The sequence below is a fragment of the Bactrocera neohumeralis genome, chromosome 4 (genome assembly GCF_024586455.1).
Source record: "Bactrocera neohumeralis isolate Rockhampton chromosome 4, APGP_CSIRO_Bneo_wtdbg2-racon-allhic-juicebox.fasta_v2, whole genome shotgun sequence".
In the NCBI taxonomy this organism is placed as follows: Eukaryota; Metazoa; Arthropoda; class Insecta; order Diptera; family Tephritidae; genus Bactrocera; species Bactrocera neohumeralis.
In genome coordinates, this window is record NC_065921.1 from 8,362,090 (window position 1) to 8,383,196 (window position 21,107).

Below are 21,107 nucleotides of genomic sequence, written 5' to 3' on the forward strand. Positions count from 1 at the left end.
GAGCCCCTGAACCCTTTCCATTGGCTACCGGTATGTAGATTTCCGTACGCTTATCCACCACACTACCGCACCGCAGAGCATAATTGGTCTAACAATGGCTGTATAACACCAGTGCATGTTAAAGTGAGAGAGTCTCTAGGTTGTGCCGGGCATATAAAGCATTGGTAGCTTTCATCACTCTTTTTTCCGCGTTGTGCTTCCACAGCAATTTGGTGCCCAAGACTATACCCACGTACTTGGTTGTGTCCCATTTATCGAAGAAAAACTCCATGGTGTAGTTTTGTGCTCTCTTGTGAACAGAAGCAGATCCGTTTTCTTCGGGTTCAACCCCAGATCCACTTGCGATGCCCAATTCTGGACTGTACTGAGTGAGGTGGTCATAATGTTGCTAATAGTCTGTAGACACCTTATTCGTTTTTAGATGGCAATGTCGTCCGCGTATGCCAGTACAAGATATCTTAATTTTTACTAAAGTTACAGCTTGCAAGGACGGACTGACGGACAGACTGACAGCCACTCGGATTTCAACTTTTCTCGTCATCCTGATCATGTTTCAAGGGTACAAAAACATTACCTTCGTCTGAAGCGAAGCTATAATATCACTCACAAGTGCATTTCTATAATATTTTCTAGTATAAAAGGACATAAAAAATCGTATATAGAATGGGTGCCAAGCCACATCGGAACAGCAGGTAAAGCCTGTAAAGCTGAGAATCTGCAAAGAAAGGTATGCTAGCCCTCCCATTAGTAGAATGGGAATGGGTATGGGCTCCACTCTCATCCAGTGTTCTACTACTTGTTAGCTAGGTTTTGCGGGAACTTGGCTAGTGCAGGACTACCATCAGTTCATGCGCTACCTCAAAGTCCAGTAAGGATTGCCCGTCCTTAGTTATGGTAGTGCCATCATACTATCGGCCTCCAGACGGTAATGTTGAGAATGTTACCGGATGTCAACTACAAAAGCCGTGCGGAAGAAGACGGGATAGAAACATGTTCCGCATTTGCGAAAACAAGACTTAAACACCTGGGAACCCCCTACTTTTCTGGCTTCACAAAGGACGGCATATAGTAAGTAGTTGAAGTGCGATCTCTGGATCAGCCGTCGAACCAATCCTAACTTAATCTAGTTCGCTTATATACAGACAGTCAAACGAACAGGGCAAAATAATCAAACTCGTCGCGCTGATCATATAAACTATATACAATTTTTAGAGTCTCCGACGTTCCCTTTGGGTGTTAAAACTTCGTGGCAAACTTTATATACCCTTTTCAGTGTATAAATGTATTAGGTGTTGGTTTGAATATAAATGGTAAATAACCTCAGTTAGGTGTCTTCTTGCTTATTTACTCATATGTTCAATATTCTGTTATGTTTGAGAGATATTTTTAAATTCCTTTTCCGATTTCCTTCTCTCCTTTGTCAGTACAAATCACAACTAACTGTTTGATATTGGTCAATAAAGGACAGCCTTCTACTTACCTAATCCACTAACTATCGACCTTGACACTTTTCCACTTCACTGTCAAGTTACGGTTACAAGCGCAAACACACACACAGGTACATAATAGGAAAATCAAGCCAACACACACATTTGCGGAGATGCGTATGAAAATAAAAATTTTCCCGTTACAATTTTATAATCCACGCACGCACTCACCCAGATACACACCTCACTGCGCCCGGTCGCACATGTGTCGCATGCCGGCGCTTATTTCGCCGCTGTGAACACTCAATCAGCCAAGCAACGAGCCAACCAACCAAACAAACGAACAAGCGCAGAGAAACTCGGCAAACTTATCACATTCCATCACTCATACGCCTAAGTGGGCGCGCATTTTCGCACGCTCGAGAGCAGTGGCGCAGATTTATGCTTTCAAGGTGGCAAAGTAAGTAGTGTGTCTGTTTATTTGTTAGCAAATATCACTTACAACACATACACACACGCACATGCATACATTTGCATTTACAACAACAAGAACGTGCTGTCGAAGATTTGAAAATATTCTTGTGCTTCGGTCTGTCAGTCCCGCGTGAGTGTCTTGCTTTTCGCTCAGCCACTTCGAAGTGTTGCCACTCGGGCGCTGAGGGACATGAATGGGGGCTTCAGTTATTTTGCTGTGTGTATTTGTGCTTTTGCTGCACTTTTATGAGCAGCGTGCGCTTGCTGGCTTGGCTGTGCGGCTCTTCTTGTTATGCTGCTTGCCACTCGCTTTCGTTTATGCATGAATGCATTTTCCCACACTTTTGCTTAATTTAATTTACGCTTCCGCTCTTACGCCCTTACGCTTTCGAGCTTTTTGCTTTGACTTCTTAAGGCAATTCGAATATTCTTGCTCATACCTGAGAGAGTTGCTTTGCTTTGCACTTTTCTTATGAACCTTACCTCGCAGATATTTTTTATTTCACACAATTTTATTATTCACAAGCATTTGTGTTTGTCGTAGTGATATTAAAATGTTTATGAGGTCATCTTAAGATTCCAAGTTTTCTGTTTGCTTGAGGTCGCTTGAGTTTTCTTTATGTCAGCAAAGAGCAAAAATTGCAATTAGTGATAAGCACCAATGTCTTCAGAGAATTGTCAAAGCAGTTTATGACATCATTCGAAGTGTGAATGAGAACTGAACAAAAGCTGCTTGAAGTAGTTTTGAGTTATTTAGCTGTTTGCAACTATTCCAACTTTACATATCTTACTAAGTTTGGAATTTTATTCAACCACGGAACACTATGGTGGTAAGTAACATACGTTTTAAAATTATCCAAAGAATGGAGGTATTTGTACATTTATTATTCTTTCCTTTAAGGAGCTTTTAGATTTTATGACACGACTATTCATAGAAGAAATATAGTACCACGTGGAATGTCATCGCTTTCCGTAGCCTGCTCTATTAGAAAACGATTTTTTGTTGGTTGTAGCAGAGATCCCGAGTTCGCTTCGAAGCAATAAACTACGGTGTTCAGATGCAGAATATAATTGGATTGGTATCTTTTATTATTAATGCCTGGCTCATTTCCCTTTCTTGTTACGATTTAAGGTATCAGTAAGATAATTATAATTTCCAAAACTTATCTAAAGAAGCATTGGGAGCTAAGAAATCCGCCGAAATTTTTCACTCTTACAACAAGCCACTTTTTGTTTAGTTAAAGCTTTGGAAAATATATAAAGTCCAGCGAAATCAAATGCTTTATTTTTGCTTTGATTTAGATATTTCATTTAACATAGTTAGAACTAACCGTTTCAAGTGAAATGTGACCGTTTGGTTCCATAACTAGCAACTATATAAAAGGAAATATAATAATTCGACTTTCCGATAACCTCCCGTATATTCTGGCAAAACACTGGGATAGTCGATTTTCACAAGCTTCTCTTGGGGAGAATTTTTGACCAGCAAAATTATTTGCCATAGACAGGAGCAGGTAGAAATCACTTAATGCAAGCTACAAATTATAGGGTTGATGCATAAGATTATCCCAATCAAACCACCAAAGCTTTTAACTTCTGACGAGTCCCTATCGAGATGTCGCTTGGCGTTGGCCTTCCTGCTCTTGGTCAAAACTGTTCCTCTCCTATGGCCCAAAACTAGCCACTTCCTGCAATTACTTCCTTCAGACCGTCCAATTGCTGAGGGTACAGATCCTAATTAAGAGTTTAGCCGTAGGGAAGCAGTTCATGGTAAATGAATACTTGGCGATTCCACCAAACACATTGCAAAACCTTCTTGAACGTCAATACTGGTTTGAATACCGTTTGCACTGGCTCACAACAATTTCATCTTGCCCCTTTTTCGTTTTAAGTTATCGCAGGTGATCAATTTTTCATCAACAGTAAATTATTTTCGTTCCGCTCAGAAATGAATCAATGAAATAAAAGTTCCGCACAATTGACTCCCTCAGAAACATAAGCACTACTCATATTTTCAGTTACTTAACTAACGCCTTCGCCCTTATTGTAGCAAAACCGTAAAATATGCCGTATTTTCTTTTTGCTGGTGCCATCTCAGACGTGCGTTTAAACGATACTAAGTTAGGTAATCACAAAACTCTCTTAAAGGTGTTTTAGTACGAGATCGTATCTTTCTATCACTATATTGCATAACCCTATCGCAATTATACAGCGCGTGACAGAGATTATCTATTGTATTGTAAAAATTATTGTTTTCTAGACCTTTATAATATATTTCAAACCATAATATGAGAAAAGTATTATAATGTTTCATAATTTTCATTTCATGATTTATATTCGGTTGATTCTGTCTTATTTAAACTCTGCTATTGGTTGAATGCCGCTTATTATGTCAGCCTAAAACGTTACTTAAGATATGTTTAATTCAACCAGGACTTCACCAAATTGCATTTATTTAAAAAGAAATTTATAAATTTTTTTCAAGAAATATGACCTCAGATATGCAAAACTTAATATCTGTGAAAAGAGGAGCAAATTTCTTTCTCCCAAAAATTAACTATTCAAGAATCATCGACGGTATGCTTTGAAATGGAGTGGATTAGTCGTCTACAGTTAATTGTTTTCAACGGTTGAGAGATGATGAAGATTTTGTGTATTAACTATATCTTGTGACCAATGATCATTTGCTGCTCATAGAATTGTGCTCAGTGCCTGCAGCCCCTACTTTCGTAAATTGTTGAAATCAAACTCCTGCAAACACCTCATCAAAATATAATAATAAGTTTTATGTACAATGGAAAAGAATATATAAAACAAAATCAATTACAAGATTTTTTAAACACTGCCCCTATGCTTCAGATACGTGACTTGACAAATGTTTCTGATAACTACTGCCCTGCAAAATTTAATTTATCGAAAAAAAGCCACAGAATAATTTTCTCATCAGTAGCAAAGCATACAAAAAGGATTCTGATAAAGATGACTATAATAAAGAATATATGGAAAAAACTAATTTTTCAAACTAAAAACTATTGATGCTCCAATTACATCCTTATTGATGACCAGCTTTAATAACAACTCTATTACCCCATTTCTTATGAAGAAAACACAATCGGCTACATCTTCTCTTCAAAGGAATAATACCGATACATATCGTAATCGAAAAACCCTTCAAACACCACCACCCCAAAATGGTATTAAAAGTGCGAGTTTATTTCGTGCAGAACACGGAATTAATTCCGAACGTGGTCTTTTAGAAGCAGAATTTTCAGCGATTTTGCAGCATCAAATATCTCGGGAACGAAGACATATTTTTAATGATTGTCACAGAGCAATAGAAGGCACTATATAGCATCGTCTATAGAAGAAAAAACAGGTTTACATTTTCAGCGCACAGATATACAATCCACACGAGATGAAAGTGCTGATGACGACTCTGACTCTAGCAGCGAATACCATCTTGATCATATATGTAGGTACACACCAGCAAACGAATGGCACTGAGGATAATTTACGATGTACCATGCCGAAAACGTTTTTAGGAATTCCAAAATCTTTGCAATAATAGGGTCATTTAAATAAGAATGACTTTTGGCACCCAGCGTTCGGTAGAAATGAAAAAAAGAGCCACGTGGATCTAACATGTCCAAAATGTGGAAACATGTACAGATCGATTCAAACGCTGCATACTCATCTAGAGGATAAGCATACCATTTGTCCAGGATTTACAAGTAGATGCGTTTTACATGGTACTGTTGCGAAAACTTGTAATTTGTTGCATTCAGATACATAAGTCACGTCAGCATCGTGGTATAACTACGAAAGATCATCCTGTACCAACAATTCCTTGTGCCTTCAACCTCTGCTATTGAATTCTCAATGACCTAGTATTTTTATGATTTGGCATAAACAGCTTGAATTATTCATCAGATGCTGTTGGATGGTCTACGGCAGTAGCTTGTGACATTGTCATTAGTTTAAAAGGTTCAACCTATAAAACCCTGAAAATGTAGTAACGAACATTTATTTTTACTTATATAAATATGTGTTTACTATTGTGATTAGAAGACGCCTTCCATGTATTAAATTCTATTAAATATCACATTAGAAGATTAGGTTATGTCCACTTTGCAGTTAGCAGTAAACTTGTTGTACATATGTCTCATTTTGTGTTGTAAGTCTTTATTACTTTGCTTACTTCAGAGCAATTTAAATATTTGACATTTTTCGTTAGCCGCTTATCTCTCTTAATGACTTCTTCCGTAAACAAATTTGTGGATTGCTGAGAAACCGATTGTGGCGGGTTGAAAAATTGCTTTGTCGGTTACTTGGTCATAACTTATTTACTCAAGCAATGCTAATTGAGTGCAAATGCACTTTACCACATTGACAGCAGGTTGTTGTAGAGTCAACTTACGAGTAAAAGAAGAAAAATGTTGCAGTACTTCTTTAGAATTTACTCAAACAAGGTGAAATTCGACACTTACGACTCAAAAGCTTAACTAGTGAATTTAATATAATAAATTATTTACTCTAATATATCACACTGCTTCTTAAAGCAGGTGCCATGTTTTACCACATCTACTTACTATAAATTATTAGTCAAATCCTTCAAACTGAACTTAAATACTTTCAGCATTCATTGATACACGCTTTATTGCAATTGCAACACCCACGCCCTCCAAACCACCCCCACTTCTAAACTAACGCTACTTTTCGCTTGGCTTTTCAGCTTTCGCGTAAATTTCGCGTGGAAAGTTGTCAGCACTTGTAATTGTCAAACGGCGATTCGCCGAAGTTAAAGCCATGAATAAGGCACTTGAATTATTGCTGCTTGTTTTTGCTTAAGCGCTCGCTGTAACTTCGTGAAAATGCAAGTAAAAATTACAAAAAAGAAACTGAGTCATTTTTCTTGCATTGGCTGTTTGTGTCGCGCGTATTTAGCCCAAACTTTCGAAGCTAGTAAAACGCGGAAGCGTTACTTAATTTATCGCAGTTCTTCTCGCTACTTTGTAATAAATCCTCAAAATCTAAAAAGTTTTTACATTTCGCGTTGCTATCCGGGTGCTTGCGTGTAGTTGTGGTGCAGTGTGGCAAACTCTAAAACGGCTGAAAGTATTGAATGTGTCGCTGCTTAAAATTCGGCAGTTGCTCCGGATATTTTGGTTCTCAATTGTGAAAATAGTAGTATCGATCAGAGAGTTTTTTTAATTGTTTTGCTTCGAAGAAAATTTCGTAAGCAAGGTTTCTTTCATGATATCCGTAAGTATTCGAAATTGCCTTCCTCTTGTACTCTAATTATACAAACAAAATTTGGGTATTAAAGGGTGATCCATTTCGAGATTCCATACTTAAAAAAAGAGGCACAGAAACCTCAAATTAATGGGGAATGTTTATTATAATTCGAAAGAACAAAAACTCGTTCGAGCATTTCATTTTGCTCCAAGGTCTGAATCGAAGAGGGAATCTCCGCATCAACTTCAGACTTTACATATACCCACAAGAAGAAGTCTACCCATGTGATATCACTCGATCTTGGTGGCCAATCGACCGGTCCAAAATGTGAAATTATCTTCTCACCAAAGTGTTCTCTAAACAAATGTATTGATTGATGCGAGTGTGGAAAGTGGCGCCGTCTTGTTGACACCAAATGTCGCCGAGCTTCAATTTCAGTCATCATATAGTTAGTTATCATGATAACTGTCGCCATTTACGTTACGTTTTCAACGCCATCATTTTTGAAGAAATATGGACCGATGATTCTACCGGTCTACAAGCCACATCAAACCGTTGTTTTTTCTTATTCTTGATGATATGGAAGTCCTTCAACCTTTTCAGTTCGATCTTCTTCGCAAATGAGTCAATGTTTATTTACACACCCATTGAGCCAGAAATGGGTCTCATCGCTGAACAAAATTCAACTTTTTAAGAGCCCATAGAGCGAAGCGATGTCGCTTGGGAAGGTCAAATGGCTTCAGTTCTTGCACTGAGAGCTGTATTTTTTACGCTTTAAATATAAGATCTCAACGTAAAATTCGTCAAGTCGTTCCATATGTCTGTTCGAACGGCGACGAATCGACTCTCCACGGTATGCGTGCACACTCTCAGCTACGGCTGCTATATTTTCTACACTGCGTGCTAGATATGGTCTATTCGGTCGAATATTATCCAATAATGAATGCTGGGTCTCAATATGGGTGATGGCGTTGAGAATAGTATGCTCAGTAGGCCGCTTACGTTGACCATAAGAAAAACTTTACAGAACGTGAATTTTCGTAATAAAGTTGAACGATTTGTAAGCGTTGTTCAGGCGTAAGTTTGTCGTGTCCTGTCAAGAAAAGGCTATTGAAAAATCTATCTCTACTTGAGTCACCCCTTATAATAATACAAAATTTGTTTAGTTTTAGGATATCAGACAATTTTAAGTGAAAAAATTTTGCCCACCGCATGACATCTCGTGTCTGAAGTCCTCCTGGAGTTTTGTTAGGGAATCAAGGGTATCCAAAAAAGTGGAAAACTTCTTCAATTAGTTCTAAAATAATTCATATCTAACTATAAGAAGTCACAATGAATATTAGCTCGCCAACATTTCCTATACACACCGATGGTAGTCCACCTCATCAACAACCCATCTCCATCCGCAATGACCTTAATATGGAAAAGCCTTTAAAAAGTTTCGCTAAATTCCAAATTAGAATGTCAACTTTCAGATCCATAACAGTCAAAGTCATAAAGTCGACAGCAACAAAAATAAATATGTGCACAACTAACGGAAGTAAGCAAATAACGGAAACTCAATTGTGCGCTCTTGGCGCCGTGCAGCAGAAAAACAAAAACAAAATCAAAATGAGGTAGAATAAATAGAAAATAACAAGTGCAAATAGTTACGTAAGCAAATGGAAGGAAATAGAGCATTTGCATAGAGGCACGGCGCCTTGCCAACGGCACATCCTACACTTTCGCTGTTTTCTCTGTGCAAAATTATGGCCGCGATGCCCTTGTGACTATCTCCGAGTGACTGATGGTTTTCGCACACTCAACCAGAGGTGCCCGCCAGGATAGTGTAACATGCTAATAAATAATGCGAGTCTTTTCGTTTCACTTAAAGAGTTTATTTCACATTATTTTACCGTTGCTTGGGTTGTTTGATTCAAGTTGTTGCCAGGCAGTGAACTGTTTACACTCAGCAGCTGACAGCTGCAACTCGTGCTATTTTTATAAACTACCGTATACCTTGATTGTTTGCGGAAGGCTGGAGCTTTTCTCCTTTAACTGTAAAAAGAGAGTCATACATACATAAATAAAAATTCATAAATTTAAAAGAGAACATATATAAAAGTACCTTCTGATCGAATTTGTCATGAACTGGTCCAACAAAGTTAAAGAAACATTGCTTGAATATCATCTTATTGGTATCTGAGGATCTCAGCATCCATCAGAGATGGTGACATAACACCTTTGGAGTATAGTTTTGTATAGGAAACGAGTCTATGCCAGAGTCGAAACTAAAAGACCAAAATCTTTTGTAAATGTAAAGTCTATATAGCTCACAAAGCAGTTGCTTGACAAAGTATGTAGTTGAGGACCCCGCTATCATCAAACTGGAGACAAGAATATGATGTCAACACCGTGCAATTTAGCTAATGGTGTTTCAAAAATGAATCGAAATCGAAAAATCAAAATTTGTTGAAGGCACTGAGCCTAACCTAATCGAGACTTTAAACAAATTTATAGAAAATTGTATTGGCATTCGCTCAGGAGCCTATTCCAAAGGCGATAATAAAGACTGGAAATGTAATACTTTTATTTATTTTTTTCGTTTTATCAGTCCTGGTCTTATTTGAGCAGAGGCTGTATGATTCCAACCTCTTTAAAAACGTCTTGAAAAATTCTTCCTTATCAAATTCTTCGCAGGAAAATCGCACCGTTAGTATAAAGCAGTCGTCCGAATAGATGAAAGCACTCCAGCTCTGAGGGTAATCGACGCAGTACCCGCCGTGGAAAGCAGAGGAAGAGGAATACCTCCAATCTGGTGTAGGTGGAGAAGGACCTGGCTACACTTGGATTGTTGTCAACTGGGCTATAACCGCGTAAACGGTGTCTATGCCAGCAAAGAAGCCAATACCTAGCCAGATTCAATCCTAAATATTTAAGTACAACTTTGCAAAGTGAAGAGCTGCTAAATGTGAGCAGTCTCTTTGCAATTGAATCACTAGTAATATTTAATTAATATAGCTTCAAATATCGGACTGTATACCATATACATATTACTTTGGTAAGAATTCGTTTATGGCGGCACCTAGCGTAAAATGTGAATATCCCGAATATGAAACAAAAAATGATAAACTTTATTTATTGTATTGAAAGAACCAGCGTATCTGCTAGATAAACTCGCATATAAACACCAACAGCTCTTCTTCCCAATTAAGGGAGATTCCAGGTGCATGCCTTCAAATCGTAATCCATATTTCATTTGCCATGCTCGTCATCAAAAGGGGGGTCTCTCATCCGAAGCAGTTGGTAATTTTTCATTGTGGGCGTTTTTTACGTGGCGGGTCCCAAGCCCAGCGCACAACCCTGAAACACCAATAGCACTCTTGCCTTAATAACTTTCTTACTCCTCGGTTTTCTTTCTACTAAAAATAAAGACTTCAACTGCGAACTACTGTGCAAGAGATCCTTCCAATCACCTTGCAATGTTGTTTGAAATTAACTCGATGTCAGCGCGACGATTGGCAGACTTTTAATTAATTTGTGAGCTATGCCTTCCTCGACATGTCTCGCCGAAGAGCACTTGACATGCAAAACTGATAACGCATGTCGCTGACAATAAGTGTCTACCTATCTGAGGTACATACCACATTGCATAATACAATGCCACTTAATCAAGGTTTCCACACGGCGAGGCTATCCACATTTGGAAGTGTGTGGGAATGTTTGTGCCAGTAGTTAAACGGCAGCTGCTTCCAGCTTTGTTTATTTTACAGGTAATTGAATACAAGATTACAGTGTATGGAAGTTGCTTGTGGTTGGAAGCTGATATTTCAGTTGTTATTTAATGAAGGGAAGGGTTAAAAACGTGTATATGTCTCTCTTAATGAAATTCCATTAAAGCAAAGAGGTAGAGAGACATATAGATAAAAATTAGTTGAGGTTCTGCACTGCGACCTATGGCCTATTATGCTCTCTCTTATATCACATATGGTCACAAAGATCCAGCTCTCGGAACAATTCCAAGAGATCAGGTGTACATGACTGCAAACTGAAAGGCGGTTCAGCCTTCCTATACACTCCTCCACTACCAGCGTTTTGACTTCATAAACTGAGATCACTTTTAGTGCCGCTTGACTATCGCTGAGTATAGCGATACGCTGGTTGCGTAGGAGATTAATTTCTGCACACTGACTTATAGCAAAGCCTTCTGCTTGAAAAATGCTCGGAAAATTATCCAATGCCTTCCGGTGTTTTCGAGTCGTCCGTGTACCAATGAATAGTGTTTCCCCTCAATAGTAGGTTGAGTGTGGAATCACTCAACTCCGCCTTATTGCTGAGAGTAACTTTAAACTTCTTTGTGGAGTTTAGCCTCTTCGTAATGCTGTCTTTTCGAAGAAGGGCCAGTGCCGTGTTCATTTGCCTTCATTTTTGAGAAGAAATTATCTTCCCTCTGCTGCCATGAGCAGCATTGTATGCTTCGCTGCCTGCTTGATCTTTAGATGGAGGGGTGTGAGCTTCAGCATGACTTCAAGTGCTATGGTTGAGTAAGTACGCATTTTCCATGAAGCGCAAACGCAAGCGAGCCGTTGTAGCTTCGAAAGTTGTACGCCTACCATAGACTTCGTTGCCTTCGATATTCAAGCAACCGCTCCATAAGTGACAATAAGCTTTACTATCATGGTATACAGACACTTGATGATACCTGGCTTGTTGCCCCAGAATCTAACTGCTAGGCGTCTGCATATGATGAGTGCTTTTTTGGCTCTGGACAGTGTTAATTCCACATGCCTATTCCACCGTAAGGGTGAGTCCAATGTAAGGCCTGGGATTTTGATATTGATGTTTAACATTACCGTATTACACCATCCCTAAGCTAGACTTCAGCCGATTTGGACTATATAGAGCAGAGAGTATTATCAAATTTACTTCGTGCCATTATGACAATGTCGTCGGCGTACCTCAGCCACCGTTGTAGGGGGGTTAGAACTCCACCTTGTGAGCGCCACTAGTAGTACCAGTACGAATCTCTCCCTCCCCTGGTTTTAGCTATCCTAGAACGCAATAAAGCTTCAATCCATCTGCATACTGGAGCCGCCACATTCCTTTTATTCAGTGCCTTGATGTCAGGATGGAGGTTACATTTAAGCATTAAGTAAAGGTAATGAGCTTTTATTTCAAAAGTTTATTTTCGACGAATTATAAAATATAAAAGAAACCCGTTTTACGAGTATAGGTTTCCAAATTTTATGCTCTTTAGTGTTTGAATATATTTTGAGGTCACATCGTTGAAATTTTGCACCACAGCGGTTGTCCGAACCGAAATATATATGAAATGATCTCAAAGTTTATTATTCAGAAAGTGAATTTTGAAAAATAATAATAATCCAGGAACTTTTGCGTATTGCGGTGTTTTGTTACTCCTTCGCGAAATGATTTTCCTCCAAAATAACACCCTATATAATTTCTAACGCCACTTAAAACAATTTGCTGTATTTTATTATCTTTTTAACCTTAATTGAGATTTTAATAAAATTGGAAAATTTTCCTCGAGCAAATACACTTCTCTATGTGTCCAACTGCTGGCAATTCCCAGCTTTAAAAAACCTGTGAAGCTTATTCTAAACACATATACACAAATACTTCTGAAAACCCAAACTTTGTTGGAAATTAATTAAATAAATGCAAAGGTTTCCGGGAAATAAATTCAAATAAACATTTTCATAAAGTTAAATATTTTGAGACAAGTAATTTTAATACCGTTGTAAATATGTATAATACAAGGTTTTTTCCAAAGAATACAGGACTTTTTGAATCTAGCGTCTTCTGGTGACGCCATCTATATGTCGACTAGGGCTTTAGAATCTGCTATCTTTATCGATTGTCCAGTGAGAATTTCAGTGACTTCAACGATTTAAGTGTCAAAGTGGTCGAAAGGACATAAATGACGATCAACATGTGGGCCAATCAAAATCCGTGATCACCGGAAATTCCATCGAAACTGTGCGTGTATTCATCAAAAATCAGCAGAAATCATCATTGGAATTCATGGAAATGAAATTGAACATCTCCAAAACATCGATTTATCGTAATTCGAACGAACATTTGGGCTTACGAAAGGGGTGTGCACGGTTTGTTCCGCACAAATTGACTGACGACCAAAAATTGATCTGAACCCAACCTTCGAAAGCCATCATGTGACCGATTATTTGACCAAAAATCACATTTTAACCATTAACCTAACCACTCCCCGTATTCACCTGATATGGCATCGTGCGACTTCTTCCTTTTCGGAAAATGCATTTGCCCATGTAAGTCCTGTTTACTTTGGAAAACACCTTGTATATACATATATTATACATATGTTAAAATAGTATTTTACGTAAATAAAAAAATTCACTTTAATGTGTGTGTGTGTGTTTTTCTATAGCAATAATGAAATGAATTATATCTGTAAAGGCTCCATTTTATGAAACTGCATGGCTTCAAATAGTTGTATTAATTAGCACAACATCAGCTCCTTATAGTGTGTTATGGCTCTAGCCATGTGGCAAGCGTGCAGTGAAAGGAACTAGTAGGAAACTTACCCCGAGCTCATCTAGTGGTAACCGAAACCTTAATGAATCTCAGCGAACATTTTGTTTAGTATGTGGTCGATACTACCACAACTCTCATATACTAGATATAGTACAATGCTTTTCGTTTTTCTAACAAAACTGTTGTTGAATATGGCGGTATGTATGAGCTTGTATTTCGATCCTCTCGTTGACGTTTTACAACTTAAGGTATTTCCCTGGCTTTGATTCCTGCAAGTTGCAAGAGTAGAAAACATTCGGTTGTACTCGAACTTAGCCCTTTCTTAATTTAGAAATATTTGACGGGTTGCCACCTGTTTTAAATGTTTTTATTTTAAAATAAATAAATAAGATGACAAAATACTCCCAGCGAAGTGGTATAATCAAAGACATTTAACAAGACATTTAAATATATTAAAAAAGCGTTATGAAATCCGTTTTATGAAATTCAGGGTTTGAAAATTAAAAATATTCTTCATGAAGATTGATAAATGTTTCAAAATGTGTAATAATACAAAAATGTCGATAAATAAATTCAAGATATATACATATGAACTGAAACGAATTTGAAATATTTATCAGCATAGAAATATTTCGTCTATCTTGGAACCAGCGTAAACACCACCAACAATGTCAGCCTAGAAATCCAACGCAGGATAACTCTTGCCAACAGGTGCTACTTCGAACTGAGTAGGCAATTGAGAAGCAAAGTCCTCTCTCGACAAACAAAAACCAAACTCTATAAGTCACTCATAATTCCCGTCCTGCTCTATGGTGCAGAGGCTTGGACGATGTCAACAACTGATGAGTCGACGTTGCGAGTTTTCGTGAGAAAAGTTCTGCGAAAGATTTATGGTCCTTTGCGCGTTGGCCACGGCGAATATCGCATTCGATGGAACGATGAGCTGTACGAGATATATGACGACATTGACATAGTTCAGCGAATTAAAAGACAGCGGCTACGCTGGCTAGGTCATGTTGTCCGAATGGATGAAAACACTCCAGCTCAGAAAGTATTCGACGCTGTACCCGCCGGGGGAAGCAGAGGAAGAGGAAGATCTCCACTCCGTTGGAAGGACCAAGTGGAGAAGGACCTGACTACGCTTGGAATATCCAATTGGCGCCACGTAGCGAAAAGAAGAAACGACTGGCGCGCTGTTGTTAACTCGGCTATAATCGCGTAAGCGGTATCTATGCCAATTAAGAAGAAGAAGAAATATTTTGAGTACAATTAGCATAAACCTTGTTTTTATTGTCACCTTCTTTTCTACCTTCAGAAGTTTCACTTTCTTCATATGGATTTTCCAATTTTAAAAGATATCGGTGAGCATTCAAAGTTTCCCATATAAAAAACAAATAAAATAATATATTTTCAGTTAAAATACCATCTGTATATAGGTAAATTTTAACCCATAATTTCGATTGCTTAGTTTTTTGGCTCACCCTAATGAACTTTGCAACGTGCTGTGTGCATGACAACAGTTCGATTTGAATTTCAATGATATTGTATTTGCATGTGTTGGTATTTTCGAAATTCTATTATCGATTATAATAATTTGATAAGCCTTACATTTAATTAAATTGTTATTCGACACAATTAGTTGTGAGCGTGCACTCGTGTGCTTCATTTCAGTTTCACATGAACATTTCATGGCTTCAAATCCTACAAAAGATAAAACATGTGTGTGAGCTTGAATGTATCACTAAAATAGTGTTATTTAATTATGGAATGTAATTTATGCAAAATGGTGTACCATATATGTATGTAGAGATTTTTTTTGTAGCAATCATAAAGAGCTGTGGTGGTATATGATACTAGAAATATTAGAGATAATTTATTTTGTTCCAAAATCGTTATAACGATCGGATTTGAAATTTAATTGTATTAGATTAGGGCTTATGAGCGTATCTGTGAGAATTTTTAACTTAGTGTATTCGGCTGCCAAAATTTTAAGCTGCACAAAATTGCTCTGAAACGGCTAGACCGATCATACCTCACCGCCAGATACCTTTTGGACTTCCTAGATTTGTTGTTGTTGTTTTAGTGGCAGAGTTCTGCCGAGTTGACAGTCCTATGCATGGTAAAAAGATACGTTCCCGTTTCGCAGACCTGACTGTCGGTGCAACACTTTTTGGAGCTCCTCCTGAAGATCGTTTATGGGAACAAGGGACTAAGATATTTCATATTAATAACGGTAAACAAATATTTGGTATTCAACTTTTATTTGAATATATGTATATTCTCTTAAACGAATTTTAACGGCGGTTATGTTTAAATTCTACACTCGTACTATGGTTGCTTATCCATGTCATTTCATTTCCCAATTGCTCTTCTAATGCCATTCTCATATGTATGTAGACCTATAGTAAAAGGGAATTTTGAAGATGGTTGAGATTTATTGCGTGTCAGGCATGGGTATGAACAACGCTCAAGCACTACTTGAGAGCAAATACTATTTTATTTTCGAAACTCGATCAGGAGTTATGATTTTATTCTTTGACGACTTCTTCAATTCAATCCTGGAGAAAATAATTTGAGCCGCATATCTGAATATAAAAGGTTACATCTTCTATAAGAGTATACAACTGCTCGCTGATGACATCGACATCATTGGCCATAACAACCGCACCATTAGTTCTGCTTTCTCCAGATTGGACAAGAAAGTGAAGCAAATGTGTCTGGTGGTGAACGAGCGCAAAACGGAATATCGCATGTCATCAAACAAACAGGCATTGCACTCGCGACTTGGCTCCCACGTCAGTGTTGGCAATCATAACTTCGAAGTCGTAGATAATTTCGTCTATCTTGGAACCAGCATTAACAGAAACAACAATGTCACCCTCGAAATCCAACGCAGAATTACTCCTACCAACAGGTGCTACTTTGAACTGAGTAGGCAATTGAGTAGTAAAGTTCTCTGTAGACGAACAAAAGCCAAACTCACTCATGGTGCAGAGGCATGGACGATGACAACACCTGATGAGTCGATGTTACGAGTTTTCACGAGAAAGGTTCTGCGGAAGATTTATGGTTCTTTGCGGATTGACAACGGTGAGTACCGCAGTTTGTGAAAAGATGAGCTGTACGAGATATACAACTAGATTACTACCTTCCGAGGACTGTACCAACATACAGGCCTATAAAACAAGGTCACGCCACTCAGCTATCAAAAAGAGTCAGCTTACACAACGTTGTAACTTTGTACTCAATAAACTTTGACTTTCCCCTAAAATGTATAAACGAATTACACAAATGAGTAATGGTTTTTATTTCACTCACATGAATATTTATGGAATTCTGTCAACAGAGCTGGCTGTAAATAATAAAAATACAAATATTTCAGCAAAATTTTAGTGAAATCTAAATTTTAAGTGCAATTAAGGAGCGATTATTTGCAAATTGTATGCAAACTCTGAACTACATTTCAGAGACATTCCTCGTTAGATTAAGTTAACTGAGACGTTGAAAGTAAAAGTTGCTCATCAGCTGACATGAAATCGATTGGACTGCAGCTTAAAGATAAACGATTCAACAATACCACTGTGCTCGAATTGCTGCGGTGAGTGAGAGAAAATAATGATTAATTACAAATATTAGAATAAAATATGTAACAAAAGTAAAACAACTATTTTTTTTACTACAGCGAACACATTTGGGGCTGCAAGCGCGGACAGTTTGCTGAGAAAGTAAGTATACACCGCTGCTGCCATGTGCATTAGGGTGTGTCAGTTTGCTATAAGGTTTTTTGTAAAGGGAATAGTGAAAAATTTTAACGATGTTCTCTTAAATGTACCTTAAGTTCAATTTTAGAATAGTGAAACTAATTCTGTAGGTTTCTGGGAAATACGTAACACCACCCTAACCAAAAAAATTTTAAATTCATTAAATTTTATTTTGTATATTTTCTTTTCAGGAACGTAAAATGCTTCTCAAATGGTACAGACTATTAGAGCGGCAGGAAATTAAACTAGAGAAGACTATATACAATATGGAACGTGAAATACATAACTTGGAGAATGGTTAACGCAGCAGTATTTTTATCGTAATTTTACGTGTTGCATAGTGTTAGATCCTAATGTGTATTTTGTTTTAAATTATTTGTGTGTTAATAAAATTATTAGATATATTATAGTAATAAATTATTGTTGCCTTTTGAAGATTGCAAAGTGAGTAGCTACATATGTATGAAATCCAAAGAGAGTAAACCCGTAAACATAATTTAATAACTGAAGAAATACACTATATATAAACAGATCGTAAATAAAAAGATAACATAGATAAAAAGATTTCGTTTCATCTTGTAAATGTTTGACTAAAAAGGAACCCATAATGCCATAATAATCTGTTGCTGAGTTCTTGCTGACAGACAATATAAAACCACTATAAATATAAAATCCTCTTAAGTAAGGTTCGAGTCTTACCACATAAACTCTCCAGCCGACGTTATGTTAGAGCCTTAATATACTTTCAATTGCAAGCAAAACATTTTCATCGAATGTCTTCCGTTTCGAAATTATTTTTTCTTTACATTTTTGGATGCTCTAAGATTATATAGTTAGGTTTTATCGCTGATACCCAGCTTCTTTTATTAAGGGGGTATTCTGGTCTAGGATTTTGAAAAAATCGATTTTTTTTTGCATATTTTGAAAGTTTAGACTTTCAAAAATATGACCTTGGAAGGACTTTTCAAAATTCGACTTATTTTCGGAGATACAGCTGGTTTTGTGACGTGGCGTCCGTGTTCATTAGAATTGTCTCCTAAACTTTAAACACGTTTTTCTCGAAACTACTTTTTTTGAGGTGGTTAACATGATATCTCAAGTTCTACTGAACCGATTCCTTTAAAATTTGGTATGTATCTTCTTTATACAATGCTCTATCGTGTCTGCTTTGGATTTCCAAAACTTTTGATTTGAAGTATTTTTAAAAAATTCGAAATGGTCGAAAAAATCGGGTCAAACTAAATTTTTTTTTTCAAGTCGACGCCGTTTTGTTTTTTTTTTTTTTTTTTTTTTTTGAAAATGGTCAACCCGATAACGATATCCTTACTAATGAAGAATCTTCTTGTTTTTTGTGTTTTAGATTTCTACAAGGGTTGAAATGACGTCAACCAGGACGCACCGTTTTTTTGAAGCCCCCACTCCACCGGCCCGTATCTCGACGAATTTTGGTTTTTTTTTTGCAATTTTTTTATATTATTAAAATGTCAATAAAACACATATAAAAAATGGATGGATGGATTTTTTTTTTATCTTAGTTTTAAAAAATGCCTAAAATTCATGCACCTAGACCAGAATAACCCCTTAATAGCTTTCGGGATGGGATAGTTATAATGCACGTCTTTAGCAGACAAAGTTCAGAAACTTTTGCCATTTTTCTGACCACCTATGTAAGTCGACAGCAGACACCAACAGAGCAATGACTACCATCATTCTTAAACTTATTCTGAAGGGGCAGGACTAAAAAAAGGAAAATTTTGATAAGTAAAAACATATTTTATGGATTGTTTGAAAGGGTCTATATATAGTATATATATATGGAGTGTATTTTAAAATAATACAGCAAAATTTTTGGAAAAAATAATAAATTATTTTCATAAGGTCCTTCACTGCTACAGTGATCTGGTCCTTCTCTGTGAATGAAACCGAAAAAAAGTCTGTACCAAAGACATTGCGAGTATATACTATTTAAATAAATGGCGGCGTTTTACAAGAACAAGTTTTCCATTCCGTGAAGCACTTCTCATAAGAGCTTTTTAGGACGGCCTTCAGCGAATTTGATTTTATCTTTTCGATTGACTGAAAACGGGTTCCACGAAGCGGACACTTCACTTTGGGGAACAAGAAAAAATCACATAGAGCAAACTCTGATGACTACGGTGGTTGATTCGTGATATTGCGTTTTTGGTTATAAATTCGGTCACAATCATGGCTCGCTGCGATTATGCATTATCATCGTGTAAAATCCATGAATTGTTCTTCTACAATCCTGGTCGTTTTCAACGGTTGTTCTCACGCATACGCCTTAATATGGCCAAATAGAACTCTTTATTGACCGTTTGTTCCTCCGGAATAAATTCATGGTTCACCAAACTACAAGTATCAAAAAAACGATGAGATTTAAAAAAAAAATCAGCTTTATAGGGACGAGTCGAGCAAAAGAACGCGTTTCATACGCAAAATATTCACCAAAATCACTGGAACGGACTCGCGAGACACTTGCCTTACGATTTTCAAGCATTATACCCTTAACTTTTTTAATATGTTCAGCAGTTGAAGACGTCGCAGGTCGTCCAGAACGAGGCATGTCTTCAACGATCTCTCGACCATCTTTGAAGACTTTTTTATCACTCAAAGGATTGTGTTTTTGATTGATAAAACTGAATGACCAAAAGCCTTTTTTAACGTTTGTAACGTTTCCACACACGAAATTTGTTTAGAAATACAAAATTTGAGACAGATTCTTTTTTCGATGTTTTGTTCATTGTAAAAATCGCAACTCCCTACTGAGGTGTATCGACTTAAGCAGTTGCTGTAAACAAACTGGATGAAAGATCGCTCTCATATTTCGCATAATAATTAAGGACTATCTTAGCAACTTAGAAAAGTAACCCCAGACTAACCTTCTGGGTACAAATCCAGCACGCCGCAGGTAAGGCAGCGAAGATCACCTCTCAACTGAGCCGATTAATGGCCAATATAGGAGGCCCCAGCCAAGAAAAGAGAAAACTCCTAATGTCGACGACAACCAGCGTCTTATTATACAGAGCCAAAATTTGGGCAGACGCGCTTAAAAAGTAAAACCGGCGTAAGGTAGTGGCCAGAGTGTACCGCACCGCAGCCGTCAGATTTGTATCAGCCTACCGAACAGTATCAGGCGATGCAATATTAGTTATAAGCGGCAATGCCCCAATTGACCTTCTAGCATATGAAAGGAAAAAGCTGTGGGAACTAAAGAAATCATGCGGCAATAACAAGAGCGCAATACAACAAATATGAAAAGATACAATAACGATATGACAACGAAGATGGGACAATGAAAGTCGCGGCAGATGGACGGTCAGGCTTATAACAGATCTAGACTTATGGAAAAGTCGTAAATTCGGAGAAGTCGATTTTTACACAACCCAGCTGTTATCCGTGATAGTTTCTCTTTGGAGTAAACTGTGCACGTCTCAATAACATGCTTAGAAACCTGCCCATGTGCACTGATAGCTTGGTATGACGTTCTCCTACACCAGCCCCAATTCAGTCTGTCGTTTGAGCCGTCTAACGGTAAACTCTCACGGTTACTTCTTGTGGGTAGGGACTCACTCTTCATAGCTAAAGTTTTAATCTAAGGTTTTTTAGAAGAAAATCGGTAGAGTCCACCGAAACAAATAGGATCTTGTGCAAAGGGTAAGATTCTTTCACATATTCG

The 21,107-nt window shown here is 37.5% G+C and overlaps 1 long non-coding RNA gene and 1 pseudogene across 1 annotated transcript; both read left to right on the top strand.

The window, feature by feature from the left end:
* The first annotated feature begins 891 nt into the window (after window positions 1-891).
* On the top strand, window positions 892-5,694 carry LOC126757540 (protein abrupt-like; annotated as a pseudogene).
* Window positions 5,695-16,983: 11,289 nt separating this feature from the next.
* LOC126756951 (uncharacterized) lies at window positions 16,984-17,893 on the top strand. The gene is made up of 3 exons (XR_007666656.1): window positions 16,984-17,247; window positions 17,332-17,374; window positions 17,602-17,893. It is a non-coding gene; the product is annotated as an uncharacterized LOC126756951 (long non-coding RNA).
* Window positions 17,894-21,107: the final 3,214 nt, after the last annotated feature.